Source organism: Anopheles marshallii, chromosome X, assembly GCF_943734725.1.
Source record: "Anopheles marshallii chromosome X, idAnoMarsDA_429_01, whole genome shotgun sequence".
Lineage (NCBI taxonomy): Eukaryota > Metazoa > Arthropoda > Insecta > Diptera > Culicidae > Anopheles > Anopheles marshallii.
The window spans coordinates 9,533,488-9,540,289 of record NC_071325.1 but is presented as its reverse complement, the minus strand read 5'-3'; positions in this window follow the sequence as shown (position 1 = coordinate 9,540,289).

The following is a 6,802-nucleotide window of genomic DNA, read 5'->3' as shown; positions in this document are numbered from 1 at the left end:
TGTGCGCCCTAAAGCAACGGTAAGGTTCGGCTCTGACGTCGCGCCAGCGCTCAAAAGTTTGACAAAAAACCAACATGTCTTCTTACAGCTAACATCTGTGTTGCGTTACCGGAACGATTCAAAAATACTCCTTTCGACACTGCAAGTCCTTTTAACACTTTTATTAACCTTTCACGAGGGTAGACGAGGGTTAAACTTGTGTTATACTAGCCAAAACGAGGCTCGAATGAGCGTCGCCACGTGCTTATATCTTGTAGATCCTCGGTCGTCAACCCAGCCTTCAACGCTGCGAGTCGACTGCGGCGCCCTCTGTGGTGAAATACCGCAACCTTGATCGGGCATAACGATCTCGGTCGGACTGTTAACATTGGGTAACAGTCTGACATTATGTATTCCAAGCGAGAGATCGTCACCCGTGAAGATGTTCGAATTACTTTAAAATATATTGAGAAGACATAAATCCTTGGAATTGATGGGACTTTTATCATCTTCATTAAGCATCTGCAGGTGAAGACCATCTGCCGAAGCGTAAAATTATTTAAAAGATGCCTGAAACTGAGGCACTTCACCAGTCAGGATTGAGGCTAACAACAAACTTTACGCTTCCGGGGAGTAACCGTACGATAAGTAAGCTCTTTTTGGTGAGAGTTTTCAGGGTGACTCTCTTAACATCTTCTGAAAAAAAAGATAGTGCATTAAGTACACAAAACATCTTCGCCGTAAGTAATAACGTCAAATTAACTAAAGGCAGTTTATTTTTCTTCAGAGCTCCTGGAGCCGATCTGATCTTCGTGAGCTTTAAAGGATATTACTTGCCGTCACCCCTGTAATACGCCAGTAACTTTAAACCCTGCATGCCTACGAACGGGACGGAACTGAGGGTCTCCGCACCTGGAAAACATTCGAGGGTGTTTTGTTGTGCGAAGGTATTTGTAGTGGGACAGGCATGTATCTCCCTGTACTCCCTTTTGCAACTCTACCTCTAGTCGGGTAGGTCATCAAAACACCAGCGCGCTAGCTTACACCTTCCGGTAGTCACTTCCGCGACGGAATGAGCTCTACCCTCGAGGGTTCAGCAAGGAAAAAAACACACACACACACACAACGGAACTGAGTAAGGGGCGGAAAATAACTTTCTCATGAACTTTCACTCACTCACTTGCTCACCGCCAGACAGCAGCATGCTACGGACGCACCAGGACGGGGCGAAACGCACGACCCCACCCAGGCAAAGCACATTAATTCTGCAATGGTAAAAATTGACTTACGACTTCATAATAATGCCGAGTGCGCGTCATTCAAACGCTCGGAAGCGTTCGAGGCGTGGCGAAAAGAATTGCCGTGGGGCAAAATACGGTGCGCCATGCGACTGGGAGGGGGTGGGTGAGTGTAGGCGGTTGGGGGAGCGAAATTTTTGCGAACCGTACGGTGCCCTCTTTGCGGCGGAAGTCGCGAATGGCTCCCATCTGCTCTGGTATCATGCTGCCGGCGTGTGAGGGTTTGAAGAATGAAGCATTGCGGGCGCTGCGTATTCGTAGAAGAACCGTCGTTATGCCGTCGGTACGTAGCGTAACGCAGGGTAACGGTGGTGGCTGTTTGGTCTTTGATTCAATTGTCCGCTAAAAGGAAACTAAATTTATCATAATTTTGATCAAACATTTATCCTGCCACTCGCCGGTGCCACCCCAGTGCTGTACGCTCCAGCGAAGCGCGCCGTAGTGACAGCAGCGGGTCGGTTTGGACAGTAACGGTGGAGTTAATATACGACACCGATGACAAACGGTCGTAGCTGCTGTTGTTATTGTTAGGCCACCGCCACTGTTGGTTGATCAGTTTCGTTTATTTATTTACAAATATCCTTTCCCCCCGCTGTTCGGGGGCAGCCGCCGTGGCGGGTTGGCAACGGAATGGGGCGCGGTGCGATTTATTGGCAACGGATGGATTTTGATGGGTTTCTATGGTAGTGCCGCACCTGGAAAGTAGTCGATTTCACTGGATCTGTGCTAGAGTAAATTGTTCATTTGTGAGATTATCTAATTTTCGGACGATTGATGTACCCGCCCGTATATCAAGACAAATCACTTTGCTTGACGCCTTAACGGAGGGTTATTGTTTACTGCAATTGATGACTCCGTAACGTGGAGATATATTGTTCGGTAGCTCATATTTGAGGGCGGTCCGGATATTCTGCGATGGGCGGAGTCGGTAGCAAGGGTTGACTAACCGGTTGATGTGGTAAAAATGAGTGTAGTTATCCATTATATGGCAGGCACATTTACGCGAACCATATCTATATTTTTTTTATTGTTATTATTGAACTAAGTGTGTAAGCAACAATTTTTTTCAACCAACAGAATTGAAAAATAATTTAAATTGTAACCTATTATACTTGAAATACGATATTTTATTCTTCTGCGAACGTATATCTATAAAATAAGCAACATATTTCTACGCGCAATCTGTTTTTAGCGTGAATCGTACAGCTTTTAACACACGAGATATCGAAAGAATTTCGCAGGAACTGTATATCAAAAGAAATTTCCACTGCAGCGCAACGCCAATCTACGAGATAGGAGAACTTTCTACGAAATATTTGTGTATAGCGTGTATTATGTGGAGTGTTTTGGATCTTTCTTTGTAACTCCATAATAGCCTCGGTTCCGATTGATCATACGGGATTCGATTAATTTTTCCCAGTAAAGATAACATTAACATTACCGTAATAGGGTAAATTGTCAATTGCTGCACATCTGAGGGAACAATGAACGTATTTCCGGGACCGATCGAGCTACTATTTTCATATGTTGTATGTCTATTAAACAACATTTTCGCTATAAAATTGCTATTTGTTGTTAATCCAATCCATGGATGCATAAAGTCAACAAACACCCAACAATTCAAATTATTGCACACAAACAATTGTATTACTGCACAATATCAAAATCGCCGCTTTCAATCGTAGTAAACTCGTCGCGACCTGGTGTTAAAAAGTGTTACAGTATAATTTTCATCACCAACTAGAAATCCTGGAATGTAAATCATTGAAAATTTGTGTTTTGGACCTGCAGCATGAGAATCGTATTTTGGGCGTCTGAGGAACTTCTTTGTCTATTTCGAACCAAGGCGAAACTTTATCATCGATTGTAGAACACTTCTTGTCGATTTTGGAAATACTTTAAATAAAAATGACTATAGACTTGGAAATAAAAAAAATTGACAAAACTGACAATGAACAAAAAATATAAAATTTACTATTTATGTTACTGAATCGTGAAACTTGTTGGATATCAATTAAAATATGCCGTTGAGATGGTACATAAGGTAAAAGAAAGCTTAATTCTTGATGAAGAATTCTTAATTGCTAGACCTAACAACTCAATACATTTTTGCCAGTGCCGTAGTAAAAATTTCTCATTCAAAAAATAAAACAATAATAAAAACTAAAAAGCACCCTAATTTTGGAAAAAAAATTTACGCATTTACAGCAGAAATCCTTAGCATAGGAAAAATTGCTATCCTCTACATCAATGTTTTCAAAATATTTGTAAATAAAGCGTTTCAAACACAGTGTGCAATAATATCGATTGCGATTGATTGCAGTGGTGTGCGATATATCTTACTATTACTACACACCATTATATTTTGGATGAGATGTTCAGCGCAAAAGCAATAGATAACTATAAAAATGAAATCGCTTCTCGCTAGTAAGTATAACGCTAGGGAATTGTTAATATTTACATTGGAAATGGTATTAATAATTACGAGTTGAATTTCGTATTTTTGGAATAACGTTTGGTACTCGTTGGAAAACCCTCTATATAGTTGCTTAGCCATAATGATGTTGGGTTAAGTTTCATCTCTGCAATATAAATTCTATAAATATACGGGTCTACGTTGTAGCATCCATAGTTGTCAACAACCGGTTGGGAGTTTCGTAAAATTTTGTCCTTATTTATGGAATACTTATGAAGATTTCATTCATTGAAAGATTTCCTTGAAAGTGAATGTCAGATTTACATCAAATATAAATGTAAAATAAGTATAAAAAGTAGACAAAAAAAAAACATTTGCTATAAATCTTCCGCTAATCCTTCAACAATGTTTATTTATTTATTAGCTACGCAACGAATGTAGTAGTAGTAACAGCAGAAGAAGTAGTAGTAGTAGTAGTAGTAGTAGTAATAGTAGTGAAGGTTTATTGGTTACATCAATCATTTCTTTTCATCAAATGCTATAAATAACACGATTATTATTATTATCACATTAGCTTAATGGACTCAATATCTATAAACTCCCCCGTTGTTGTGAAACTATGATAATTAGGTTAAGGTGATTTTTTACGAAGATGTATCAGAATTATTTATGTTTTGCAATTAATGTTTGAAGCAAATAGTTATAAAAAAAAACCCTCGTATGTAACGAATGTATTCTAGTGGTTTCTTAAAATACCACATTCACTAAAGGTTTCTCCACCATTCCGGAGCAAAAAGGAGTAAAAATGGATCACTAACGAAGCTGCAATTGAGCATTCCCGTACATACCTTTTTTTTTTCTTGCTCTGGTGCATCGTCACTGTCCGCCCGAAGGAAGTAATTAAAATGGTATACCTTTTTATCGACCATTTTCTCACCCATGCATCCTGTGTGTGTGTGTATGCAGGTGGTTTGTGAAGCGATGCGTAACCGTTGCTACGTACTACGGTGTGTTATTTCCTGCGGTTCAATCTGTTTCAGTCCATTGTTTTGCCGTTCGGTCCGTTTTTGATGTCGCCGGTACCTTGAGACATTTACTAAAAAGCACAGATAATTACTTACCAGAAGTGTAAAATGCACGTTAACTGGTGCTTTCCTGCACTTCGGGTAAGACTACTCAGCTAGTACTTAGTGCCGTGTTTGGTGACGGGGGGAAACAAAAACACATTTCGCCCCCGCGCAGGGTATGTGCATTAAGCGAGAAAAGATTACGTTTAGTCACTGGGATTGGACCGGCGTGAACTTTAAGCTTGTGGTGGTTCATTTGGCACCGTAAAAACACGGTCATATCGCTTTAGGTAGCATTCGCGCGTGGAGAAGTACGAGGTAGACTGTAATAAACGAAATTGAACGGTGGTAAAAGAACAGCCAACCAAAGAGAAATGCCAACGGTGCGCTGAAAACATCAGCTCAATTGAAATGATTGTGAAGAACTATACGGATTTCGTACAGGAAGCATGACAAAACAGCAGAACAAAACAGCGTTTAAAGCGAAATTGTAGTTCTAGACGAACACGAGAACGGAAGTAAAAATTGATAGCGCAGGAAGTGTGTGGGTGCTTCTCCTAATATGCACTCCACCCTCCGCCCGGGTCCGAGCATTGTACGCGGCTAACATGGCCACGGTGGATCAATTAATAGGAACAGGAGTAACGTAAAACCCTCGTATCAATCTTAAACCACCGAAACCGATCCCCTCGCGTGGATATTCCATGCACTCAATCTTTGGCGTACGGGTTTAATGAGAATGGTTGTACGAAAAAAAAAACTGTGCAGCGGTTCCGTAACCTCCACGCTACCACCGCCGTACGAATCAAATAGTAAAAGCGGACCTAATTAATTAGCTTTCCTGCGAGGACAAGCTTGCCCTTGCTGGGAGTAGATGTGAGGTGAAATAAAAAAAAAACCAACAAACGAACTAAAATCCTGGGAGAATAGCTTAAATGTCATTTCATTGGTGTACTGGGTGGATATGTCGACAGAGTGACAAGATGCAGGACGGGAAGCATTTCCTGACAGGGTTTTCGGACGTTTTTTTTTTCTTTTTTGGTGAGAGAGTTCAAACCATTTCTGGATGCTTTGTGAGTTGAAGTGGAACATTTAGAGCTACATTTTACCTCACACAAGGTTTTGTAGCTGTGAAAAAGCTGCTGTTAGTATGTTGGAAAAACTAGGTGAGACTTCAATTTTGGGTTTTCGCGAGGAAGTGTTTTGTGAGTCGGTCTATCATTGTGTCGTTGGGTTCTTTTTTCAGGTGAAATATTATATTATATTAAATTATGTTTTTTTTTTTCTAGATTTTGAATGCAAATTTTAAGTGATACTTTGCTCTAACATAACCGTCCTATTAGAAGTTATGCGTAGATAATTAATTTCCTGTGGGAAAAAATCCCAAGGAACAAATCTTTTAGTGCAAAAGTACGAATCCATATAAACTTTTAGCTGTTTTATTTAAACTAGAAAAAAATCCAGAAATTTTAAATTGCTTGAGAGCAACAGAGTAACAAATGGATGCGAAATGGCGGACGGTGCACCAAATCACACACCTTACACACCTCACATTTATGTGCTGCCCGTTAGTGATTTTTCATTGTCAACAGAGTGAAATTGTAGTGAGAGCACTCTAAAACGTTTTTTTTTTCACCCAACCACAATCCGCGTGTGTGTGTGTGTGTACCGTTGTGCGTATTATGAATGCCAGGACCCGCGCTGGTAGAGACATTTGAGCGATGGGGTAGCAACCCTACCACCCAACGTCGCACAGGTCGCAAGTAAATAAATAAGCCCGAGTTATCAAGCACTTAGCACCGCACAGCGAGTCGTCAACGCCCCTAACAAAAAAAAAAGAAAGGCCGCAGAATTGCAATCATTTGTCTTGCGGGCAAACAAATCGTTCGCCCCGCGGAACGCCACCGGCAAGATGCCGACAGGGATAGGGGAGAAGGGCTGCAAAAGGGGGATTGCCTACACCAGGACCACCAGCTCGGATGATCAGTTTTGCAATTGTTGCATACAATTTTCAACAAAACAATGGTGCTGGAAGGACGTTT